The sequence below is a fragment of the Pan troglodytes genome, chromosome 13, assembly GCF_028858775.2.
Source record: "Pan troglodytes isolate AG18354 chromosome 13, NHGRI_mPanTro3-v2.0_pri, whole genome shotgun sequence".
NCBI lineage: Eukaryota > Metazoa > Chordata > Mammalia > Primates > Hominidae > Pan > Pan troglodytes.
Window position 1 is genome coordinate 143,086,325 of NC_072411.2, and position 26,562 is coordinate 143,112,886.

Sequence of the window (26,562 nt, forward strand, 5' to 3'; positions counted from 1 at the left end):
TGCCTTTACCCCAGCTGTGTGACTTAGCTTCCTGGGCCCCAGTTTACCATCTGTGAAATGACGGGGTGGTGGTCAGGAACCCCAAAATGATTTGGCCACTCGGGTACTGGGACTCTGAGGAAGGCTGATGAAAACTCCCCGCAAAACAGTGACAAAGCAGCCACTGTGAAAGGTCTTTCCGGGCTGACCAGCCAGATGCTGCTGCTTCCCCATGGGACTTGCGGCCTGAACGATGGGGCTCCTGGGCACAGGGACAGGGACAGCCTCGGGACAGAGCTGTTGGTTACAGGAATGGCCAGAACTCCATGAAACAGAATTCATGCAGCCTGACACGAGAGGTTTTCGCCAATTGCTGTCTAAATGCTCTAGGGTGCCCACTCAGTGGTGAGTCCCACATCACCAGAGGCATCCAAGTACAGCAAAGGCTGGGAGGCCTCCTTGAAACCCTTCCACACTGACATTCCACGAAGAGGCAACCTTCTGCCTGGTCGTCCCCATCTGTAAGTGCCACCTTTGGGGGAATCTGGCAAAAAGCCCCCGTCCTACAGTGCCCCAGCCTCATAGCTGTGAAGAAGGGACAAGCCCCTCTGGGCTGCCCCTGGAAGCTCCAGGATCAAGAGCAGGAAGGGTCTGTCTGCAGAAGGAAAGGGGGCACAGTGAGCCTGGGTCTGTCTGCAGAAGGAAAGGGGGCACAGCGAGCCTGGGACAGGATCAAGAGCAGGAAGGGTCTGTCTGCAGAAGGAAAGGGGGCACAGCGAGCCTGGGACAGGATCAAGAGCAGGAAGGGTCTGTCTGCAGAAGGAAAGGGAGCACAGTGAGCCTGGGACCAGGGCAGACGCTGAACTCCTGGACCTTGCCCAGGCCACTCCCAGGCTCCCCAGAACTCCTCTGCAGAACAGGCTGGATGTGGGGCAGGGCTGTCCCTCAGGCCAACAGCTCTTCCAGAGGCTACAGGGGAGGGGGATGTGCCAGGCCACCCTATGGCTAAGTGGGGACAAGTTCCTGATGTGGCTGGCCTCACGCCGCCTACACCACAGCCCCTTAGAGCCACCAGGTGCAGCCGCGTCTACACTGCAGAGTGCTTCCGCCACTATCTCTTCTCCTCACGGCCAGGAGTGGCCGCCAGCGTGGATGGAGGGATGACCTCTGAGAATCTGTGTTTCCTTGTGTTGAAAATCCCTGCACTTTTAAAACTGGAAAAAGTCTTAGGACGTTCCAGCCGGGATGGAGAGAGGAACAGGCGAGCTCACGAGTCCCTGGCTAGAGCACAAATCCCCAGCTGGGATGGAGAGAGGAACAGGCAAGTTCACCAGTCCCTGGCTAGAGCACAAACCCCGCAAGGTTTCTAGGGAGCAATTCTGCAGCACGCCCTGGGCCTTTAAGAAGGTCTGTATCCTTTGACTCAGTAATCTCGAGTACTGAAATTGGAAATACTTAGAAATTAAGAAAATATTGATGAAAGCAGATATTCCATTCAACAGTGCAAAGTTTCCAGTTCTCCCCAAATTTAGCTATATAAATTCAGTGCAATTCCAATAAGCAAAATATTCCAACAGGATGTTCAATGGAATTTGGCAGGATAAGAGAATTTTGAAAAATGAGAACAAAGAGAGGAAACATCCCCTACCAGCTATCATATATCCTACAGAGCTACAATGATTTCCAAAGTCTAGAAATGACACGTGAACAGACTAAGCATGTCCAAAGCAGACACACACACACACACACTAAAGAAAAAGGCAGCAATTGAGGGAATGAGGTAAGATCAGTATGGGACAACTGGCTCTCCCGTATTGAAAAAATAAAGCTATTCTAGAACTTGATCTTTAAGATGTAAAAGTGGTACAAGGACACAGAGAAGCCTCTGTTCTTGGCTCTGGGGTGTGGAATATGCACACCACGAAGCATGGAAGGCGAAGGCGGCTTGGTGGGTGCAGTGGCCAGCAGCCGACCAATGCATTACTCAAGAGGCCCGATACCACGCCGCACTGTGTGTGAAGGAATCAGTGTGCAGCCCCAAGCCAACATTCCAGAGGAGGGGCTGCCAAGACGGGAGCTGGCCTCCGCAGCACAGCCTCCGGGGTGTATTTGCATTCTGCGCACGGGGCAAGAGACTGGGAATCTGGAGTCTTCCCAGACAGAGAGCCGTTGCTGAGGGACGGAGGAAGCTGCAGAGCTTTTGGGCAAAAAGAAACTTGAGAGGCCAAGATTCCAGAAGACAGAGGTGAACAACTAAGATGAACAAATGCCCAGTCCTTCCCTTAAGACATTTGCCAAATTCTGAGGATATGAGAGGTGAGATTTTAAAAACCCAAGCTGAAAACCAAAGAGGACTCTTGCACAGTCTCAGGTGGGAAGGAACAAAGATTTGAGTTCAGGGTCCTCCGGGAGGAGAATACCCAGTGATCACACCAGGCTCTGGCTGAAAGCCCAGCAAGGTACGAAACCTAAGAGCAGGGCAGAGCCACAGCTCGGACGAGCCTTATGAAAACTACAACCTGCCCTCGCTTGGTTTAATTCGGACTTCAGTCTGGCTGCCTGGGAGAGAAAATGGAAGCCATCCGGAACCTCTACACTCTTTTATTTTTATTTTTATTTTTCAAACCCAGGATAATCTCTGTACTCTACATTCTTTTAATAGGCAATGTGTGACATCCAATCAAAACTTAGAAGGTATAAAATAAGAAAGGACTCTGATTAAAAACAAAGAGGAAAAATAAAATATAAACACATGAGAAAAAAAAAAGACACATATCTAAACATGATCCAGATCTAGGAGTTATTAAACAAGGACTTTAGAACAACCCTGACAAATATATTCAAAATAACAGCAAAAAGGACAGAGAATATAAATGGAAAATGGAGAATTTTTCCAGAGGACTGGAAACTATAAAAAAAAATCAAATGGAAATGCTAGATCTGGAAAACAAAATACCTAAAATTAGGAACTCAAGAGATAGACACAGTTGAAGACAGTGTTAGTAAACTGGAGGACAGGTAATAGAAATATAGAGAATTTAAAACAGATAAAAAGAATAGGAAATATAGACATGACAGCCAGGAAAGTATAGGACACAGTGAAATGGTCAAACATACCTGTAAGTGGAATCTAGAAGGAAAAGAAATGGAATGGGGGGTGCCATGGTCTGAATGTTTGTGTCCCCTGTTCCCATCCAAATTCTTATGTTGAAATCCTAACCCCCCAAGTGATGACTTTAGTAAGTGGGGCCTTTATAAGGTGATTAGGTCATGAGGGTGGGGCCTCACAAATGGGATCATGCCCTTATGAAAGAAATGCCAGAGACACCCCTCAGCCCTTCCACCATGTGAGAGCAGGGCAAGAAGGCGTCTAGGAGCCAGAAAGCAGATCCTCAGCCAATGTGCCTTACTCTTGAGCTTCCCAGCCTCCAGAACTGTGAAAAATAAATTCTCTTATTCACAAGCCACCCTGTTTGTGATATTTTTGTTATATCAGCTGGAATGGACCAAAACAGGGGAGAAGCAGTATTTACAAAACTAATGACCATGGATTGTCCAAAGCTGCTGAAGCACATTGATCCACAGGTTCAAGAAGCTCTACAAACACAAAGCAAGACAAACAAGAAAGCCACACAAGGCACAGCACTGCAACACTGCTAGGACCAAGGATGAAGAGAAAAAGCTTAAAGTCAGCCAGAAAAAAAAAAAAAAAAAGCATGTAACCTTTAAAGGAGCAAAAATAAGATTGACAACTGACTCCTCAACAGAAATGATAGAAACCAAAAGACATGACTGCAAGATTTCAATATGATCATGAAAGAGGTAACAGTAATCATTTATATTCGATTGTCAAGGATACATGTTGTCATTGCTAGGGTAATCATTTAGAAAGTAGAAAACTAATGTATAACTAACAAGTTAATAGAAAAATATCCAAAAAATTAAAATTTATTGTATGAATCCAATAGAAGGCAGTGAAGGAGAAAAACAGAATATGAAAACATAATTGTCAAGTGGAAAAGAAAGAGTTAAGATTGCAGATAAAAGGTCAACTCAGTATGAATTAAATACAGCAAGTAAAACATTAAAAATTGTCAGACCAGATTTTTATAAATTATATTCTGTTCATAAGAGACTCTACATACAAAGACACAGAGAGGTTGAAAATAAAAGGATGAAAATTTGTGCTTGTTCTATCAGCCACTGAGGAGGAGAAAATATATATCGTACACATTATTTTGTTTATTTAGTTTGAGACCGGGTCTCCTGTCTCTGAGACTGGAGTTCAGTGGCATGATCTTAGCTCACTAAAGCCTTTACCTCCTAGGCTTAAGCAATCCTCCTGCCTCAGCTTCTTGAGGAGCTGGGACTATGGGCATATGTCACCATACCTGGCTAAATTTTTTATTTTGTAGGGATGGGGTTTCACTATGTTAGCCAGGCTGGTCTTGGGCTCCTGGGCTCAAATGATCCTCCCATCTCAGCTCCCCAAAGTGCTGGGATTCCAGGTGTGAGTCACCATGCCCAGCCTCATACATATTCTTTTAAAGTGCACACAGAATGTGTGCTAAAATTTGCCATATGCTGGTCATAAAGCAAACTTCCACAAATATCCATCTTAAATTCAAGTTATAAGGCAGATGTTCTCTGACCACAATAGAATTATGCTATACATCAATACCCTAAAAAAAAAATCACCTACAAAACAACCCAATTGCTTGGACACTAAGCAATACAATTTTTAAAAACCCATGGGTCAAAGAAGTCATCACACTGGATATTAGAAAACATTTTGAATGAGTGATAATGAAGATACATTTCAAAGCTGTGGCAAAGGTCCTGCGGAAGGTAGCTAAAGCCGGACTGACGAGGAAACACATAGCCTTAAAGGCACAGGGATGGGGAGGGCAGCCCCACATCATCCCCAGGTTGGTTCAGACCCCAGTGTCCCCGAGGGAGCTGTGGTTGGCTTGGGAAGACTTTCAGGAGGTCACCAAGGCTTGCCTTGGGAGGGACCCAGGCTTCCACTCTTGTGAATCTTCTAGATCAGTCTCCACGCGGGTCTGCTTTCCAGCATCCAGAACGTGGCTGCTGAGCGTTCTCTCCTGTTTCATTCTTATGGGAGCGTTTAGGTCTTTTTTTGGTTTACCTTTACCTTCATTTTAGTGGCATTTCAGGAGGGAGAGATGATAAATGGATGAATACCACAAATAGGACATGGAAGAAAATAAACCAAACGCAAAAGGGTAAACAGTTTATAATTCTATCTATATAACTGCTAAAATAGGCACGAATTAGCAGAACAAGCACGTTAATTAGTAATATACAGCTAAATTTTAAAAACAGCTAAGAGAGTTGAAAAAAATTGGGTATGAGGAACAAAGGCTGCTAATTTTCTAAACAAATTTTATGAAATATTTGATTGTTCTACACTGTGCTCATACTTAACCTAAAAAGAATCATTTTAAAAATCATTACCAAACAGTTGAGGTAAAATAAATAGAAATTCCTCATTTTGGTTGACAAATACTGATATATGTGAAATCAAAAATCAGTTTGCTCATTAAAATTAATATTTCCTGCCCGGGTCAGGCGTGGTAGCTCATGCCTCTAATTCCAGCACTTTGGAAGGCCGAGGTGGGTGGATCACAAGGTTAGGAGGTTGAGACCAGCATGGCCAAGATGGTGAAACCCCATCTCTACTAAAAATACAAAAATTAGCTGGGTGTGGTGGTGGGCACCTATAATCCCAGCTACTCGGGAGGCTGACACAGGAGAATTGCTTGAACCTGGGAAGCAGAGGTTGCAGTGAGCCACGATCACGCCACTGCACTCCAGTCTGGGTGACAGAGCGAGACTCCGTCTCAAAAAAGTAATAATAATAACAATAATATTTCCCAACAGAGAGCAAAAGGGCTGAATGGAGGCTTCTACTTCTGCAGTATGGTGGGTGAGACACCCTCCATTATAAAGCACCTAGAAATTCAGGATAAATAACAAACATCAGAAGAAAATTAGAGGACTCCTCAGAAGGAAAGGAAAAAGAGGAAGAAGGAGATGAAATTAAGGTGGCAACAAAGCTACAGGCATTTGGTGATACCAGAAACCAGAGAATTTGGTTTCACCTGCTGTGGGGGGAATGGGAGGCAGGACCTCAAAGAGACAAAAAGTGATGATTGGAACCAAGTCACCACAAAATTGAATCCTTCAAAGCTACAACCTCTGTGAAATGGAAGGCTGGGTAAAAAAAGGGACACAGGGGAATTAATCTGAATGACACCCAGCTCTAGGTGGTGAAAAAGCAAGTGTTACTGAGAATTTAAGGCCACAGGCCTGTCCTCATAAAGTTTGGGTTTCAAATTTACAACACCTGCATGATCAGTGAAATCCAAATTCAAGAAGTTAGCTCAGAGTAGTTCTCAGGAGTTAGGCCCCAAAGCACCTAACAAAGCACATACAAATCCTCCCAGGAGAAGGCTTCCTTTCCCAGGGCCCCAAGATTCCCACATATGAACATCAGCCAAATGTTAGCTCATAATGAAATATTACCAAACACTTGGAGAAGCAATTCACCATAAGCAAGAGTCACCAAAAAAAGAGAGGAGAGAAGAAGGAAAGGGAAGGGAAGGGGAGGGGAGGGGAGGGAAGTGGGGAGGGAGAGGGGAGGGAGAGGGGAGGGAGGGTGGGGGGGAGGGAGAGGGGAGGGAGGGCGGAGGGGGGAGGGAGGGGGGAGGGAGGGGGAGGGAGGGGGAGGGAGGGGGGAGGGAGGGGGAGGGAGGGGGAGGGAGGGGGAGGGGGAGGGAGGGGGAGGGAGGGGGGAGGGAGGGGGAGGGAGGGGAGGGGAGGGAGGGAGGGGGGAGGGGGAGGGAGGGGGAGGGAGGGGGAGGGGGGAGGGAGGGGGAGGGAGGGGGAGGGGGAGGGAGGGGGAGGGGGAGGGAGGGGGGAGGGAGGGGGAGGGACGGGAGAAGAGAGAGGGAAGAGAGGGATTAGATCCTCAGCGACTTCAGATATTAAAATTGTGAAATACAGATTATAAAAATAAGTTGGCTTAAATGTTCTAAGAAATAAGCAGAAGTGAAAAACAATGGGGTAAAATATGGGAAAGAACCATGCAGAACTTTTAGAAATAAAATGTAATTATTTAAAACTGAAAACTTAGCAGACATGCTAATCAGCAAATTAAATGGAGCTCAACACAGAATTAATGAACTGGAAAATATGTCAGAAAAAAATTACCCAAAATGATCCCAGAAAGAAAAAAAGGGCAAAAATATAAAACCAAAGTTCAGAGTCAAGTAATATGGAGGAATTCATTAATTTATCATGACAGGGATTTTAACACATTTCTCACTAATTGGTAGATCAAACAGATATATAATTAATAAGAGCATAGCATGAATAACACAATAATCATAAATTAATGGACATATGTGCCTCTCGCAGAAAATTAGAGCAACATTCTTTTCCATTACATATGGAACATTTACAATATTTTACCATGTACTAGACCGTAAAGCAACTCCCAGTAGCTTTCAAAGACCTGTATAAAATGAATCATGTAATTTGAACACAATTAGACTAAAAATTAATTTAAAAATAATTAAAAACCCATGTTTAGAAATTTAAAAAATAAACTTCTAAATAACAAACCAAAGGAAAAATCATGATGAAAATATAAAAATACTTACTAAATGGAAATGAAAACACTAATAGCAAAACATGGAGTTTTCATGTCCAGCCATGACAGAGTCCCAGGGACCAGGCTTAACCTCTCACTGTAAACAATAACTAGCAAAGAAGACAAAATATACGAAAATACTGGTGTTCAGACATCAGACAATAGGCAGTGCAGGACTGTGATTCCTGAGAGAAGGGGCACATACTAGGTGAGCCCTGTGATCACTCCAAATCTGCCTGGAGGCAGGCACAGCAAGGTAGGACCCAAGCGCCTTGGCAGCTTTGACAGGTTGAGAAGATGGTGGTCAGAGTTTGGGTGGGCAGAGGCAGCTGGAGGTTGTGAGTCAGAGTTCTGGAAGAAAGGAGCTGCTCAGCAGAAGTCCAGAAATTTGCACAGGGGTACCCTTGAGTCTTTTCAGAGTACTAGTCCATTCCTGGATAATCCAGACACAAAAAGACTGGGCCGTTGTAATCTGAACAATTCTCAAAACTCACACAAGGTAAGGAGACATCTGTGACCCTATCAGCCAGAACAGGGAGTCCTCTTGAGCCTCCACTCCAGATATTCCGTGGAGACCCTGGAGAAGGCATGCCCTAGGTGGGGGACTAAACTATTCCTGCAGGTGGTCTACTCTAGACCAGCTCTAGAAAAGCTTAAGAACAGGCCTTGACTGATCAAACTGGTCTTCAAGTAAGTTAAGCGCCTGCCAAGACAAAGCCCAACATGCACTAAAGCAAGAAACAGAAGAAGTCAGACTCTCTAAAATCTAAAAATCATGTCTAGCATCCAATCAAAAATTACTAGACCTGCCAAGAACCAGGAAAATGTGATGCATAACTATGAGAAAAATAAGCAATAGAAACATGAATTTTCCTACAATTATTAAAGAAATTGATCCAATAGTTTAAAAATCTACCCACAAAAAAAGGCAGCAGATTCAGACACTTCTTATAGGTGAGTTCCACCATACATTTGTTTAAAAGATAATATCAGTCCTATACAAACTCTTTATGAGAATGGAGGAAAGAGAGGGAAACACCCAAAGAATATAAAGTCGTCCCTCAGTATCAGTAGGAGATTGGTTCCAGGACCCCCCACAGATACCAAAATCCACAGATGCTCAAGTCCCTCATATGAGCTGGTGTAGTATTTGCATTTGACCTACACATCCTCATATATATATATATATATAGAGAGAGAGAGAGAGAGAGAGAGAGAGAGAGAGAGAGTTTCACTCTTGTTGCTCAGGCTGGAGTGCAATGGTGTGATCTCAGCTCACCGCAACCTCTGCCTCCCGGGTTCAAGCAATTCTCCTGCCTCAGCCTCCCTAGTATGCGCCACTAGGCATGCACCACCATGCCCAACTAATTTTGTATTTTTAGTAGATACAGGGTTTCTCCATGTTGGTCAGGCTAGTCTTGAACTCCCGACCTCAGATGGTCTGCCCGCGCTGGCCTCCCAAAGTGCTGGGATTACAGGCATGAGCCACCGCACCCAGCCCCTTCCATATATTTTAAATCATCTCAAGATTAGTTATAATACCTAATACAATGTGAATGCTATGTATTAATAAATAGTTGCTATACTGTATTGTCCAGGTAATAGTGACAAGGGAAAAACATTTGTACATGTTCAGTATAGACAAACCATTCTTTTTTTCCAAAAATTTTGATTTGGTTGAATTCACAGATGCAGAACCCACAGATATCGAGAGCCAACTGTACTCCTAGCTCATTCACTGATGCTAATAGAATTTTAGCATCAAAGTAAACAAGAAAAAATTGAGAAAGATTATAGACCAGTTTCACTGATGAACATAGGTACAAAAGTCTGAAAAATTAGCAAGAAAATACAGTAACAAATATAAAGGGCAATGCAGGTAAGCATATTCCAGGAATACCAGTATAGCTTGACATTAGGATAGCTATCATTATAATTTTCAAATTAAAGAAGAAAGAATATGAGGCCCTCAATAGATACTAAAAAAGCATTCCATAATTTTCAAGACTCATTTGTGATAAAATTCTAAGCAATATTAGAATAAAAGAAAACTTTTTTAACCTCATAATAGCTATCTACTAAAAACCTACCCAAACATCACACTTAATGGTAAAATGATAGGAACATTTCCTTTAAATTCAGAAACAAGTCCAGGATGCTTGCTATCTCTACTTCTATTTAACATTGTGGGAGAGGTTCTGGCCAAACCAGTAAGACAGGAAAATAACAAACAACATAAATATGAATTTGAAAGAAAGAAACCAAACTGTCATTATTTACAGACCATTTGCTCAACTACACATAAATCAAGAGAATCCACAGAAAAAATATTTGAATTAGGAAGGTTCAATAAGGTTGTAGAAATCAAGAACATTCTTATATACCTGATAAAGAATTAAAACATATTTTAAGGTATCCTTTAAAATAATAACCCAACCTGGCACAGTGGCTCACACCTGTAGTCCCAGCTACCATGGAGGCTGAGGTAGAAGGATCGCTTGAGCCCAGGAATTCTAGACCAGCCTGAGCAACATAGCAAGACCCATTTCTAAAACAAAAAAAAAATTTTTTTTTCAATTAGCCAGGAGTAGTGGCAACATCTGTAGTACCAGCTCCTTGGGAGGCTGAGGTAGGAGGTTCATTTGAGCTCAGGAGTTCGAGGCTGCGGTGAGCTATGATCACACCACTGCACTCCAGGCTGGGCAACAGAGCAAGATCTTCTCTCTAAAAAATAAATAAATAAAATAATAACCCAAACTATAGAGTACCTAGGAATAAATGTCACTAACTTTTTTTTTTTGAGATGGAGTCTTACACCGTCGCCTGGGATTGGAGTGCAACGGTGCGATCTCGACTCACTGCAACCTCCGCCTCCTGCATTCAAGTGATTCTCCTGCCTCAGCCTCCCGAGTAGTTGGGATTACAGGCGCCCACCACCACGCCCGGCTAATTTTTTGTATTTTTAGTAGAGATGGGGTTTCACTGTGTTGGCCAGGCTGGTCTCGAACTCCTGACCTCATGATCTGCCCGCCTCAGCCTCCCAAAGTGCTGGGATTAGAGGCATAAGCCACCACGCCCAGCCGTCACTAACTTATTATAAAGAAAATTGTAGAACTTTACTAAAAACATTGCAGAAAATCTAAATAAATGGAGAACTATAACTTATTGGTGGAAAATAAATCTCAATATCTTGAAAACATTTAATTTTACCCAAATTGATTCAAAAACTCAATGTCATTTCATATGAAAACTCAAGTTCTTTTGTGAATCATGACAAGTTGCTTCTAGAAATGTATATGGTAGAGTAAGATGTTAAGAACATCAATAACAAGTCTGAAGAAGAAAAAAAAAAAGACCAGAGGGCAGAGGGCAACACGCCCTATGATCTCGAGCCTTGGTAGAAAGCCCTGGCATGAAGTCGGGCTGTGCTGGGACAGGAAGAGGCCATCACGAGTGCAACAGAAGGGACCCCAGGAACAGACCTGCAGAAGCACAGCCCTTTTGACATCTGGGAAAGGTGGCTTTACAGAGCAAGGGGGAGAGGACGGATGACCGAACCAGCGATGGAAGGAACACTGGTTGGCAATATGGAGAATACACCATTAGATCCCTTTATATGTCAAATAAATTCCATGTGGATTAAAGACCTCTATGTTAACAAAAAATGTTTTGGAAGAAAATAAAGAAGAGTTATATCTTCACACTACCCCCAGGGAAGGAATTTTTTTTTTTTTTTTTTTTTTTGAGACAGAGTCTCACTCTGTCGCCCAGGCTGGAGTGCGGTGGTGCAATCTTGGCTCGCTGCAACCTCTGCCACCAGGATTCAAGAGAAATACCTAATGTAAATGACGAGTTGATGGGTGCAGCAAATCAACATGGTACATGTATACCTTTGTAACAAACCTGCATGTTGTGCACATGTACCCTAGAACTTAAAGTATAAGAAAAAAAAAGTTTCTTGTGCCTCAGCCACCCAAGTAACTGGGATTACAGGCATGCGCCATCACACCTATTTTTATTTTTATTTTTATTTTTATTTTTTGTATTTTCAGTAGAGATAGGGTTTTGCCACATTGGCCAGGTTAGTCTCAAGCTCCTGGCCTCAAGTGATCCACCCACCTCGGCCTCCCAAAGCGCTGGAATTACAGGTGCGAGCCACCGCACCCAGCCGGAAAGATTTCTTAACCCACGGAAAACACCAAAATGAAAGTTTGGGTATCAAAAGATATCACTAAAACGGTGATGAGAACCCCACCCACCTGGAGAAGGTATCTGCAACACATACAATTCAACGAAGGATTTGTACGCAGAATACACAGAGGACAGATAAAAATAAAAATTTACAAAAATCACAGAAGAAAATGGGCAAAAAGATATGAACTGGCAATTTACATGAAAAGATACTCAACCACGATAGTAATTCGGAAACCATATTTTCAAACTGTATCCACCAGATGGCAACATTTAAAAGTAGGGCACACCAAACGCTGTCAGAAGGAGGCCACAGGAGCTTTTACAGCTCACCTTGGGAGTGAACGGGTGCCACCACTTTGAAAATAACATGGTAACATCTGGAGGGGCTGCAGACCTTGTGCCCCAGCAACTCTGCAAGTAGAGATGCTATACATATTCACAGGGAGAAATACACCCAAATGCAGAATGACTTATCATTACAAAAAGAATGGAGACAGCCCAAATGCCCAGCATCCAAGATGCAGATGAATGCAGAGTCGGCTGCAGGCCCCTCGAAGTTTCAAACACACAAGCAGCACTCCACAGACTCGGGGCAGACGATGACACTCCAGGAGCGATCAGCACCGAGTTCATGGTGCCGGGCGTGGAGGGGGTCTAAGGGCCTGGACGCCACCAAGGCCACTCGATGTGCCCGCCATGGTGACGTGGAAGGACCTCCTTCCCACCAGGCCCCAGCTGTCCGTCTTCCTCCCCAGGGTGATGTGGGTCGGCCGAGATGCCGGGTGGTGGTGAGCCCTCTGCCAGTGCTACCCTTGGGGAGCAGGTTGGAAATGCCTTATTTTGAAAGCTAATGTGGGCATGTGGCCGTTGGTTGTAATATTCTGTATTCTTTGTTGTATATTTTTGCTACCACATGACACAATTTTTAAAGATGTAACTATTGGCCGCGTGCAGTGGCTCATGCCTGTAATCCCAGCACTTTGGGAGGCCGAGGTGGGCAGATCACTTGAGGTCAGGAGTTAGTGACCACCCTGGCTTGTAACATGGTGAAACCCTGTCTCTACTAAAAATACAAAAATTAGCTCAGCGTGGTGGCAGGCACCTGTAATCCCAACTACTTGGGAGGCTGAGGTAGGAGAATCACTTGAACCCGGGAAGCAGAGGTTGCAGTGAGTAGAGATTGCGCCACTGCACTCCATCCTGGGCTACAGCGTGAGACTCCATCTCAAAAAAAAGAAAAGAAGAAAAGAAAAGAAAAGAAACTGTCTTCAAGAAGTTGTTCTGTCAGCCAACCTGAGAGGGAGCCACGTGGCCCCAAGGGTGGTCAGAGCCTGTGGGCGTGGCTGATGGCAGAAGGCAAAGCTGAGGATGGGGGTCTGACACAGCTGAACCCCTGAGAAGGCAGGGGGTTGCGGTCCACAGTGCCAGACACAGCACATGCCAGAGCCCAGGAGAAAGGGCGAGCTCCCCTCAAAGACAGAGAGGGGCACCTCTGGGACAGGTGGGGCAGGAAGTCATCAGAAACAAGAAGCATGAACTGGTCCTGTGGGGTGAGGTCACGCTGGCTGGAGTGGCCAGAGATGAGGGCACAGGCTCAAGGGTGGCAGGGAGGAAGCCAGAGGGGTTGGGATGACTGCTCAGAGGCAAAGAAGAGGCCGAGAAGCTGCTGGTGGCAGGGTGGGGTCTGCGCTGGGGACATAGAGGCAACACCATGGGTGTCTGAGGCTCTGACTAGACCCAGGATGCACCCACGGGAAGTGGGCAGAGAAGATGGCCCGTGGGCAGGAGAGGGAAAGAGGGCTGGGGGATGGTGGCCATCCATGCGGGTATGTGGGTATGGCCAGCCGGCTGTGATGACTCCAGGAAAGGGAGACCATAAGCCCTGAGCCAGGGGCCCCAGGACAGAGGAGAGGGGAACAGAATCCATTCACTTGATAAAAATGCATGCAGAAAACCCACTGGGCGCACCGGGCCACGCCCCGCAAGTCACTGCAGGCACAGAGGGCAGGGTGGCCCCGGAGGAACTCCCCTGTTGCTTTGGGGCTCTAGGACCATTTCAGGTTCCTGCCTCACCCTGGGGTGGGGGCATCAGCAGAAAAAGCCAAGTCCCTGTGGAAGGGGGCCGGGGGTGGCACCAAGGCAGATGACAAAGCATGCCTCAGCTCGAGGAGTGTCCAGGAAAGACCAGGCATGGGGTGACGGTGAGGGCCAGACACAGGTCTGGCACAGGCACTCCCTGCCCAGCTGCTGGAGAGGCCCACGCTGCAGAGCATCGCACAGGCATCCGCCTGGAGCCCACACGCCCTTCACCTCTGGGTCTGCCTTCACCTCAGGGGTCCGCCTTCACCTGGGGATCCACCTTCACCTCAGACATCTGCCTTCACCTCGGGATCCACATTCACCTCAGGGATCTGCCTTCACCTCAGGATCTGCCTTCACCTCGGGATCTGCCTTCACCTCTGGGTCCGCCTTCACCTCAAGATCCACCTTCACCTCAGGGATCAGCCTTCACCTCGAGATCCACCTTCACCTCAGGCAGGGATCAGCCTTCACCTCAGGGATCTGCCTTCACCTCAGGATCTGCCTTCACCTCGGGATCTGCCTTCACCTCTGGGTCCGCCTTCACCTCAAGATCCACCTTCACCTCAGGGATCAGCCTTCACCTCGAGATCCACCTTCACCTCAGGCAGGGATCTGCCTTCACCTCAGGGATCCGCCTTCACCTCGGGGATCCGCCTTCACCTCAGGGATCAGCCTTCACCTCAGGGATCCGCCTTCACCTCGGGGATCCGCCTTCACCTCGGGGATCTGCCTTCACCTCAAGGATCCACTTGCTCCCAGTTAGACAAGTGGCCCGCCATGTGCACACCCAGCAGGGCCAGCCCAGAACAAAGCATCGGCATGGGCCACTTCCTGAAACACTGATCCTTCTTGAAGAGTTTGAGAAAAAAACCACAGCAGGTTTTTCTTAGAATTACAACCGATTGTCATAGAGGAGTGTCCTGGCCACCCCTGGAGAGTAAGGAGCCCCAGGTCCAATGACTGCAGGCACACTGGTCGCTCTGAGACCCCATGGGATAGGGCCAGAGCCCACCACACAGCCCCCAACTGCAAAGGGCGTGGGAGAGGCGTTTCCTGGGACCTCAGCCCTGAGTGCCGCTTGCAGAGGGCAGGGAAGGGGCAGGGGCTCAGGCACGGGAACTCAGGCACCTGGTGGAAGGCAGGGGTGAGAAGTGAGGCTAACATGGAAGCCCGCACCCCCAGCCCCGCCATCCACCCTCCGAGGGTGGTCACTGCCAGTGCCCCCAGGTGAGCAGCTGAATGGCTTTCTCCATAGCAGGAGTGAAGCCTTCAGTGAGCTGAAGAATGCAGTACCCCTCATTCTGATATGCAGGGGCAGCTTGGTAGCCAGCCCCACCCCTTCACCTAAGCCAGGGCCTGCCATGGACACCCCACCCCCCATGGACACCCCACCCCAGCTCTGGTCAGAACCACTCCGGGGTGAGCAGCAGCAGCCCTGCCGCTCCCGCCAATGGCCTCCCTAACACATGATGTGCCAACTAATGCCTTCCTCGGGCATGAGAACAGAGTGTGAAAGGGAAGGACCAGAGCTGCCAGCAGAAAACAGGCCCTGCGGGAAGGACAGGCAAAGCATGGAACAGACGCGAAACAACTGAGCACAACCTCTGTCCACACACCCGGGAGATTCAAGAAGATGCTCATTTTCAAAACAAGGGCAGAATGCTATGAGACAGAACATTTAGAAACGTGAAGATTTTAGAGATGAAAAATGTAAGAGATGAAGTACAAGATTCCAAAAACCCTAGAAAAGGCAGTCAAAGGACTTTAGAATATAAACAAGGAGACAGAATATACAAGAGAAAAGCAACCAAACAGACCAACCCATGAATTCAGGGTAAAAGAAAAAATGAAAAGGAGGAAATTACGAACAAATAGAAGTAGAGACCCTGACTTCAGTGTGAAGGGCCCATCGAGTGCCAATAAATGCGAACCCCATCCTTACACCCGTCGACATGAAGTTAGAACACCAAGGAAAAGACAGGATCCTAAAAGCTTCCAGGGAGAAAAGACGAGTTGCCAACAAAGCCTGCTCATAAGTGACCTGATGCAGAAAGCCATGGTGACCCTATCCTCAGAGTTCCCAGGAAAACTACTTACGAACAGAAGCACCCCCAGACACTACCACCCAGAGCAAGGACACAGCAAAAACACTCTCACACACCAAAGACTCATGCACCCTTTCAAGGAAGTCACACAAGGATGTGCTCCAGCAAAACAAGACAGGAAACCAAGAAACAAGCAGCTCTAGGGTCCAAGAAACAGAAACTCCAGTCCAGGGGACATGGCAAGCAGCTGCCAGAGGCCACTTCTGGAGGTGCGATAAAAGGGAAAAAACCCATTCAAGAAAATAAAAAGGCTGGGCGCGGTGGCTCATACCTAAAATCCCAGCACTTTGTGGGGCCGAGGCAGGAGGATTGCTTAAGCTCAGGAATTCAAGATTTGCCTGGGCAACATGGCAAAACCCCGTCTACAAAAAATTAGCCAGGTGTGGTGATATATGCCCATAGTCCCAGCTATTCAGGAGGCTGAGATAGGAGGATCACTTGAACCCAGGAGGTTGAAGCTGTGGTGAGCTGTGACTGTACCACTGCACTCCAACCTGGGTGACAGAGTGAGACCCTGTCTCTAAAATGAAATAAAATAAAGATAACCAAGAGCTGGAGAAAATAAAACACCAACCAAGAACATCTTGCCTAAGTACAGAGCTGACGCAAAGGGTGTGGGGCCGTAAGCGTGTTCCTCTGGTCTGCGCCTAGCCCACTGCAGCCACTACTTGTCCTAGAGCTGCAGCCCTCCCAGGCCCCAAGGACCTGCACCCATGGTGGGGCCCTGGCCCCAGAAGCAGGAGAGTGGGGACCAGATGACACCAAGCAACTGAGTACAGCCCCACCCCAGCCCCACAGCAGCTCCTCAGGAGCCACACCGACCCATGACCTTGAGCATTGACTGCCCAGCCCTGTCCTGCACCGTCCTGGCTTGAGCTGATGACAGATGGAGAAGGAAACTGAGGCCCACCCTCAGGTGGGCCTTTCTGGCAGGGCTGAGGTGGGGGCAGGAACCCCTTGAAGGCATTCCTGGCACTACCAGCCTCAGGGAAGGGGCCCTGCAGGAGCAGTCTGGGGCCATGCCTGTCCCTAGAGTTGCATTTCAGGAGCCCCACGGGAGGCCCAGAGGGAAGGGGGTGCCTGTCATTCCTAAGCCAGGCTCAGGAATCCATAGGTTCTGAACAAGAGACACTGAGACCCAAAGACACCCCAACCCCTGAGAGGGTGGCCAAAGCTCAACCTGGACTCTACCAGAAAATGCGGTACCTGGGCTAAAACAACCGGCTCAGCCATGGAAGAGCACTGACTGAGTCTTCACTCTGTGTGAGGCACCGTGGGGGTGGGAGAAGTGGGGGGTAATGGGGGTGGAGGAGAAAGTGGAGGGATGAGCAGAAAGCACTAAAGGAGCTACCATCCTCGGAGTCCCAGGTCCTCACTTTACAAGCCACATGGGCTTCTCAGGAGCCTCAGTCTCCATACCTGGAAAATGGGAACACCACCACCTGGCTCAGTGGGGTCCAAGCCAAGCGGTGCTGTTCTCATTGTTCAGGTGTGGAGTGGCATGGGATAAAGGGAAGCACATGAGGTGCACAGTGCAGGCTATGACCAGTGTTCTCCGTCTTCTTCCCCACCCCTGGAAACCTATGGTTGTGGAGGGGGTGCCAATCTGAGGGGTAGGGGTGACAGCAGGCATCATGGCAGAGGCAGCATTTGAGGGGGGCCTAAAACCTAATGTGGAGGTTGAGTAGAAAGTATTGAGAAGAAACCCAGGCAAGAACAAAGACAAGGACAAGGGATGCAGAGTGTGTGTGTGTCTATCTGCATGCATGCATGTGTGTATGCATGTGTGCATAAGCATGAGTGTATGTGTGTTTGTGTGTGAATGTATGTGTGGGTATGTGAGTGTGCATGAGCATGCATGTGTGTGTATGAGTGTCTGTGTGTGAATGTATGCATGGGTGGGTGTGCGTGCATGTGTGTGTCAGTGTGTGTGCAATGTGTGTGTATGTGTATATGCATGTGGATCTGTGTGTGTTCGAGTGGATGCATGTGACTATGAGTGTGTGTGGCCGGGTGACTGCTCTGGACCCCTCCAGGGCACTGTGGGGAGGGGTGAGGAATACGCACGAGGATGCCTGGAGAGCCAGGCACTGGCCTGCCCTCCCTATACCCCAAGGCGTCCTGAAATCTGGCAGGGATGGCAAGCAGGAGGGACCCCCAAAGGTCATCTGAATCCCCAGGCTCTGTGGCAGCCAGGGCTGGGCCTGCCCAGACCACAAGGCCTGGGATTAGGAGATTAAATCCAGGGTGAGGAGGCTTTAGAGAGGCAGCAGCCCCTCCTACTCAGATTCCGGCAACCCCAGCCTCTGAGTCCCACATCCAAGTCCCATATCCACACATCCGGATCAATCTCTACAATGCACTAGGCCTGCAGGAGGCCAAAGCTGGCAGGATGGGCTGGCAAGGAGCAGGAGAGGTCAGGAGGCTCAGTCTCCACCTGCTGCTGACCTTGACTGTGCCCTCTGCCCCACAGCACCCCCAACTGCAGCACGTGGCCAAGCCCAGCCAGCTGTTCCCTGGGTTCTTGAGGCCCTGGGGGTGGGGGCACTGGGGTGGCGAGAGGCCAGCCAGGCTGAGGGTGGGGATCCCAGTGGGGCTCAGGAGCTAAAGAGCAAGCTGGCTTCGTCAGGTGGGGCCACTGTGTCCCTGCCTCTGCCCAGGTGCCATGCCAAAGGACTGGGATGCAAAGCTCTGGGGTCCCAAACCCTCCTGTAGCAGGGATGGGCCTATGGCCGGAGGCCACCACCTAAGGGGCAGAAGCCGGCAAGGACGCAGGCCCAACGCTGCCTGGCTGTGTCCCTGGGTACCCTGGCCACCCATGGACAGGTTCGGGGCAGGGTGTGGCCCAGCCCCCCACGGTTCTCAGAGACGCTCCTGGGCATGGAGTGGGTGATGGGCAGTGGGAGGTGACACCTTGAGTCCCTTTGGCCACCCATATTGTGGGTGGTGAGGCACATCCTTTGGGCCTAAGAACACTGAATGTGGCAATGACCTAGAGAGGTCCCCAGACTCTGCAGGCAGACAACCACGTGCTCATCCTACCAATCACAGCCACCCAGAGACCCAGGCCCACCACTCTCCACCCGTGGTGGCAGCTCAGGCCCCTCCCAGCTCACTGATAGATGTGCACGGATGGTTTCAGGCCTGACGGGATTGGCCAGCCAGGCACGCGCAGGGCTCAGTAAATCCCAATGACCTAATGCTGGTAGCCCCTCCATAGACCCCAATCTGGTAGGACCAGGGCTCTGTGGGAACGTCTCCTTTCCCGTCCCCACCACACCCAGTTCACCTGCTTTGGCCGGCCCGGCTGAGTGGCCTGAAGAGATGCCCTCAGTCTCCTCCAGGGCCTCCTCCTCCAGCCCACATCTCCCCCTCCACCCTTCACAAATCCCACAGGAGGACTGCCTTACCCTACTCCCAAAGGGCATGGGGGACCCAAGGTCAGCAGTCATGACATCAGTGAGGACTGCGGGGCACAGGCTGGGCGGCCGGGCAGTGACCCCAGTTTTAATCCTGATCCAGCCAAGCATCATCCCTGGGCTTTGGGCAGAACTCCAGGCTCCACCTGTTTGTGGCTGGCTGGCTGGAGCCCCAGATGGGGCAGTCTGTGGGACATTCCAGTGGGGAAGGGGGAAAGGAGGCACCCAGGGGGGTAGCACCCAGCTGGGAGCAGGGCTGGCACACAGCAGACATCTTGCAGGCCCTCACCACAGGGACCTCCCCGGGCCCGGCCCGGGACCCCTGCCTTGACAACTGATTCCATCCTCTGTCCACCCTGCGGACCTGCCCGGGGAGGACACCTGCAGGGCCTCAGATCCATCTGCAGCCGGAGTGAAGCTGTTCATCGGGGCCCTGCCTTGGACCCAGCGCCCTCCCGAGACTTCACCCCGGGTAAAGGCTGCCCTCCTCCGATCCCACGCTGGGCCCCTCAGCCAGCGGCCTTACCGCATCCCTCCTGCATCCCTCCGGTCCAGACGGTTCCTGGGTCTTGACTCCAACCACCCCATCAACCAAACAAGGAACCCCTCTAAATAGACGGTGTGTGTTCAGTGCAAGGGCAGCCCTGAGCCCTGGCCCTGGCCCATCCCACACCCTGCACCGCAAGCTCCACATCTGCCCCACTCCTGACTGCCCCACTCCTGACTGCCCCACTCCACAGCCTGGCTAAGGCTGGTGGCCAACCACACCTGCAAAATGGCCGCCGCAGGTGCAGCCCCAACCCCCACGTGGACCCCAGAGCTTCCCTTCAAACCCTCTGCTGCCTTCTCACACCACGAGGGTGCTGGCATGGCTTCCCTGGCAAAGGCCCCGCCAGCCTGAGTGCGACCGGGTGTCCCACAGAGCCGAGCACGGTGTCGCGCTGTGCGTCCCCAGGGTGAGGCCAGTGCCAGCCCTGCGCGGCAGGGGCCTCTCCGCACCGCCTCCTCTCCGCAGCCGCAAGATCCAATCCGCTTGCCCTGGCAGGCCTTTAATTCCAGCAATGCAGGCACCCCTTGGAAAGGGCTGACGCTTGGGGAAGGGGTCCTCCAGTCTCTGGGGGAAAGTCCCTATTCCCGGGGACGTGGGCGCGCATCGGGTCCGCGCCGGGCGACGTCGCGCTCGCGCCCAGCAGGCCCCATGACTTGGCATTCCCTCCTTCCCCTCCCCCTCCCGCCCCTGCGGCCGGCAGGGCCCCCCCAACCCCACCTACCGGCGCCCAGCGCCCCGCTCCTGCGGACCCTCCCTCCCGGCGGGGATGCTGCCCCGGCCCTTCCCAGCGAGAGGGCAGTGCCGCTGGTTTGGGGGAAGTCAGCGTGAGGAGCGGCTTAAAGCGGGAGTGCGAAGGTCTTCGCGGCCACTGTTCCTTCGTGTCATCCAAGCCCGGGCGCCGGGGGCGCGCCGCCAGCCTAGACCCTGCGGCCCCGCAGCCCCTCCCTCGCCGCCGGGCCACACCTGTTACAGGGGCGCTGGCTGCTGAGACGCAGGCAGTGTTCGCCGGCGGCCCCTCCCAGGTGCTGGGTCTTTCTGGAAGGGAGCTGGGGTCTCTGGCGTGGGAGGGGGTGATGGGCAGGCCGGCCGTGCAACGAAGCGGGTGGCCAGGCCCCAACGCCGCAGCCCCCGCCCCGCCCGCCTGTTTTGCTCCCGGCTCCAGCATCCGCCCTCCCCTACCCCGGGAACCAGAGCAGCTGCCCGCGCCCGGCCGCCCTGCGCGCTCTCCCCTCGGGCCGAGGCGCTGCAGCCGCGCACCCTCCCAGGTGCGGCGTCAGCGTCCTCAGCCCCGCTCACCATCCCTCCCCTCCCCCGCCGTCTGGGCGCAGCCCCTCCCGCAGCCCCGCCGGTGGCTCCTCTCCAGGGAAGCGGAATAGCCGGGGAAGGGCCGGGGTATCCCGATCCCGCCGGCCGGGCGAGCCCTCCCGAGGGCGACCCCCGCCCGCCTAAGCCGAGGGTCCCGCTGCAGCCGAGATCGCGGCAAAGGGACCTTTTCCAGCGGCACCTGAAGGGCGGACACCCCTGAATTTCCCCCATTGTTCTCTGCGGAGATGGAGGAAGATCTGGAAGTGAAGGGGCCTCGCAGTGCCTGCGCTTTGGGCGGCAACAAGGGCGCCGGGCCGGAGCTCCCCGCCCTGGGCGCAGTGGGTGCAGGTGCGGGCTGCGGGCGCGGGCTGCCGGGCGCAGGTGCGGGGCGAGGGGCGCGGGCGCGGGAGGCCGGGCGGGCGGCGGCCTTACCTCTCCGGCGTCACTGGCGGCGGCCCCGCATGGGCACTGGCATGGGCGCGGGCTCCCGAGCCCGGAGCTGCTGCCGCTCGCCGGCTGCTCTGCGCTGTGACGGCGCCGCCGCGTGACGGGCTGCGCGCCCCCGGCCCGGACCGCCCCGCGCCCCTCCCGAGGCGCTGGTTGGCTGCGCGCGGCGTCCGAGCTCCAGTCGCCAGCTGGTTTGTCGCGCGGGGAGAGGGACGGGCGACGCGGCCGCCGCGGGGATGGGGCTGGGGACGGAGGGGGCCGGGGCCGGGCTGTGACGTCACCGCTGACACCGCGGCGGGCCCCGCGGAGGGTGGGGGACCGACACCCGGCTCGGACGCGGCGTCCCCTCCCCCGGCGTGCCCCTGAGACCCCGCGGGTGAGGGACCCGGCGGCGCCCCGTCCCGAAGCCCCGCGTGCACCTGAACTTGCCCGCGGACCCCTCGCCAGGCCGTCCCCCACCCTGGCCCCTTTCGAGTGAAATCGTAAAACGTCCACCTGCCCCCGCTCTGAGCCAGCGACAGCGACAGACGCATCGTGGGGGGCGGGCGGGGCTGGGGAGGGAGGGCTCCCTGCGCCAGGGATGCTGGCTCCGGGTGTAACAGGTGCGCGGTGAAATCGCATCTTGTGTCGGGGCCGGGGCGCCGGGGGAAGAGCAGCAGTGACCGAGGCCCTCCCCGCCGAATGATGCAACCCGCCCGCGGACCCGCCGCCTCGCCTCTACCGCGGCTCGTGGGGACCCCCCGCCCTCCTCTCGCCCCACCTCTCCAGGCCCCCATTGTCCTCACCCCAGCCTGTCCAGTTTAACTTCCTTGGACCCCCAAGTCACACGCCGCTCGGGGGCCACCCCGGCAAACCCCAGCCTGCGTCACCCGCCCCCAGCCGCGTTCCTAGTTCCAGGGGCTGACTGGTATCTCTGTGCGCGCCACCGCCCTCCCTCCACCGTCCCAGGGCTGGGCAACTTCGACAAAGCCTCTGGGCAGCTCGCCCATGGGAACCTCCCCGCACTGCGGTGCGGGGGTGCACGGACTTCGGGCCACCCTGAACCCCGGGGCTGGGTCCCCTCCAGCCCAGCCCCTGCCATCGAGCCCCTGCCATGGGCATCCTGGCGTCGCCTGGCTAAGCCTCCCTGGCGCCCAGCAGGGGCCTGCGCTGCCCTAGCGGCCTCGCCGTTAACCATTTCATCCACACTCCTGGGAGAGCCGGCTTCACCTCAGTCCCTACAGCTGCGTGCGAGCGCCTTGCAGGTGGCTGGGGGAGATTCATATCCACTTCTGCAAGACACGGGCCCCCCACTCCCAGCCCCAGCCCCGCCGAAACCAGCTAGACAGCTCCTCCTCCTTCACTATTTCCTGGAACCACCGGCATGGAAGAGAAATCAATTGTTCTTCCTAACCCTGGCAGAAACAATAAAACCATCTGGGCTTCTGGGGCTGGGGTCTTTATCACCTCCGTTTTCCTCATGCTTTTTAATCTGGCAAGTTCTCTATTTCTCGAGGCAATAGACATTTTTCTAGGAATTAATCTATTTCACGTTAATATTTAAATGACTAGCATATCTTTTTTTCTTTATATTCTGGCTTTTTATGGTTTTGTTTGTTTGTTTGTTTGTTTGTTTTGACAGGGTCTTGCTCTGTCTCCCAGGTTGGAGTACAGTGGCGCCATCTTGGCTCACTGCAGCCTCAGCCTCCCCAGCTCAAGCAATCCTCCCACCTCAGCCTCCCTAGTAGCTGGAACTACAGGTGTGTGCCACCACGCCCAGCTAATTTTAGCATTTTTTGTAGAGACAGGATTTTGCCCTGTTGCACAGGCTGGTCTCAAACTCCTGAGGTCAAGCCATCCACCCGCCTCGGCATCCCAAAGTGCTGGGATTACTGGCATGCCTTTGGCCTGTATTTTGTTTTTTGCATTTTTCTCTTTTAATCTTTTTAAATATTTTCAGAGCTCCAACTTTTAGTTCTGTTAAACGTCTTTCCCGTTATTTCATTTGCTTCTGTCTTTCTGTATTATTTCCTTCCTTTGTGGTTCTTTGGATTTGATCTGTTCCTCTGTCTTGAACCAAATGCTTAGCTCCTTTTTAAGCCTTCTGATTTTCCAATAGATCTACTGTATTAAAAGCTACAAAATTCCTTCTACAGAACTGTCTTGGCTGAGTCTCACAAATTTGGACATAAAATGTTTTCATTATCATTCATATCTAATATTTTCTACTGTTCCTGATGATCTCCTTTTAAACCCAGGGTTATTTAATAATGTTATTTACTTTTCAATAGTGTTTCTTTAATTATAACCTTTTGTTACCAGGTTCTAATTTAATTGCATTGTTGTCAGAGAACAAGTCTGTATTCAGTTAAGATCCTGGCAGGAAGCAGATGGCACACTCAAATTGGGTAATTTGAGAAGGGTTTGATAAAGAGACTATTGACAAAGGTGTGGGCAGGAGGTCGGAGAGCCCCAAGGGCTTGGTGGCACTGCAGCCTTACTGCCTGCAGGGAGCGGGGCGGGCAGAAGCAGAGGCTCAGGTGGAGGGGTGCAGCCAGCCAGAGTTTCCTAGGAAGGGAGCCAGGGCAGCAAACCCTGGACCTCACTCTCCCTCCTCCCCTGATCTGGTAGTGCTTTGGCTGAACCCAAGGGGAAGCTGGAGGGCAGGGGCACCCAAGGAGTATGGTGCATTTCAGGTGGTCTCCTGAAGAATGGGCAAAGGGAACTTAGAAGCACAAACAGAAACTAGCAGCCCAGTCTGCATGGCCCTGTGCCTCTGGAATTCATTGAGGCTTCTTTAGGTCCTAACACATAGTCTATTTCATACATGTTCTACCTGTGTTCAAAATGGTTGTACTCTCTGCTTGATGGGCAGAGAGTTCTCTATATTATGTATTAGTTCAAAATTATTAGTTCTTGACTCAGTAAGGTAAGATCCCAGAAAGAAAAGTTTTATAAGGTTATTAATCATTTTGATCAGGATTTGGAGATTTCTGCTAATTTTTGTCAGTTAGAATTGTTAAAATATCTGCTTCTCCCAGCAGTTCCGGCACATGTTGCTTGCTGTGTATTGTGGCCATATTTTTAGATATTAGAATGATTGTGATAGACATGCATTATCAATCTGTGGCTCCTTGCGCCCATATATATGTGTGCCCTTCTTTGTCTGGTGTTTGGAGTTTTTAAATTTTTCCTTAAATTTGAATGTCATACATTACATGTCAATCCAGTTTTCTTTGGTTCATATTTGCCTGCTATGTCTTTTGCCAACTTTCTTATTTTAAGCTTTTTGTATCTTTTTAAAGCGTATCTCTTTTAGGCAACCCATTGTTTAAATTTTTAAATCTAATCTGTTTCTGCCTTTTAATTGGAATTTAACCCACTTATATTTACAGCAATTACTGTTATATCAAGACTAAGCTTTGCCGCCTGTTCCCTGACTGCTCCTCATCAAAGACAGAGTCTGAGATACCAGTGCTGGCCCCTCCATCCCACTCAAGACCCCTCCGACGGGCAGCTTTATCAGGGACACCCATCAGCTTGGCCGAAAGCTTCTGGGAAGGGGACTGCAGTCTGAGACTCTTCCTACCCAAGCCCCTTCCTTCCCTGTCTCTTTCGCAGGACTCAGACCTGCCTCAGGATCTGAAGCTCTTCTGCCTGCATCTGCTCCCTCCCCTCTATCCTGCATGGGCTTACTCCCAATCACCACTCGCCCCTCCTCTAATGCCACAGAGACATGGACTGACATGGATCCCCGGGGAGCATGTTTTTCTCTCCAGCTGGCCATATTCCTTGGGCGTCGAGTGACTCTGGCCTGTGAGCGCCCAGTGGTGTCGGGACAGCAGCTGCTCTACTGGCAGCCTGCAGTGGGGAGGCACAGAAGCCAGGCCCATACAGGGAAGGCCTGGAGTGCAGGCTCCTTCCTGAAACTGATCACCACTCCTTGCTGCCTCCCTCCCCAGAGCCCACAGAGGAGGAGCCACTTCCCTACCTTGTGCTGCATCATGCTGTAGCATCTGAGAGGAGGCTCTCTGGACAGCTCTCTGTTGTCTCCAGGGCCGTCCCACCCAGGAGGACCTCGCAGCTCCCTAACAGTCCCCGTGATGGCTTCCTGTGGTCCAGGCCATCCCAAGACGGGCAGGAGAGCAGGACTAAGCTGTGTCTCTCCTGCCGGTCCCCCTTGCCCTGGTGCAGCCTCCACCCACTTCACAGACCTCATCTATGTTTCCAGTGGGACAAGGCCCGGTAACAGAACATGCGGGGCCCAGTGCAAAATGAAATAAAGGCGCCTTGTTCAAAAGCCTGGCAAAGTGCAGTTAAAGGTGCTAAAAATACAAACCTCTTCCTCCATTCCCCAGGCTCTCTTGATTAGCCATGGTGTTTTCTTGCTATTTAATGCCATTCTAAGTAAAGAAAAATTAAAATTTTAAATCGCTAGCATGAATTTTACTCTTCAGCTTTCTATCGTAGAATGCCAGTTTTAAATGCAGATAGAAGAGCTTTCAACTCATACACCGAATCACTGAAATTACACAGCTCATATTTCCTAGTTCATCTGTGTGTGTTTTCTGTTCTTACCAGAACAATGAAAACCATGCACACTACTCACTTGCCTGCTTCTATTTCACTTCTCGATGCTGGCACCAACACTCTCTGCCTCCCGCTTACTGATGAGGAAGGAGGGATAAAAGGAGAACTCTGGGTCTTCCTGTCTTTCCCTTTCCTTCCATGCCACCATTTCAGTGAAAGTGCTCGGCTAATACAGGGAAGTAAAATGAGTAAGAAAAGATACAACGGGGTCCCATGTCCTTTGTGTTCCTTAGA

At 51.0% G+C, this 26,562-nt stretch overlaps 1 protein-coding gene across 19 annotated transcripts in view; it reads right to left on the reverse strand.

Moving 5' to 3' along the window:
* KIF1A (kinesin family member 1A) overlaps nucleotides 1-22,668 on the reverse strand; it is a 121,803-nt gene extending 99,135 nt beyond the window's left edge. For 13 of the 19 annotated variants that reach the window (XM_016950901.4, XM_016950900.3, XM_054679680.2 and 10 more), the window contains exon 1: nucleotides 21,745-21,842. The gene's annotated coding sequence lies outside the window, so the exon portion shown is untranslated. Of the gene's footprint in view, nucleotides 1-21,744; nucleotides 21,843-22,544 lie in introns of those variants that run through there. The other 6 variants (XM_054679681.2, XM_054679676.2, XM_054679678.2 and 3 more) reach the window with 2 other exon arrangements.
* Nucleotides 22,669-26,562: the final 3,894 nt, after the last annotated feature.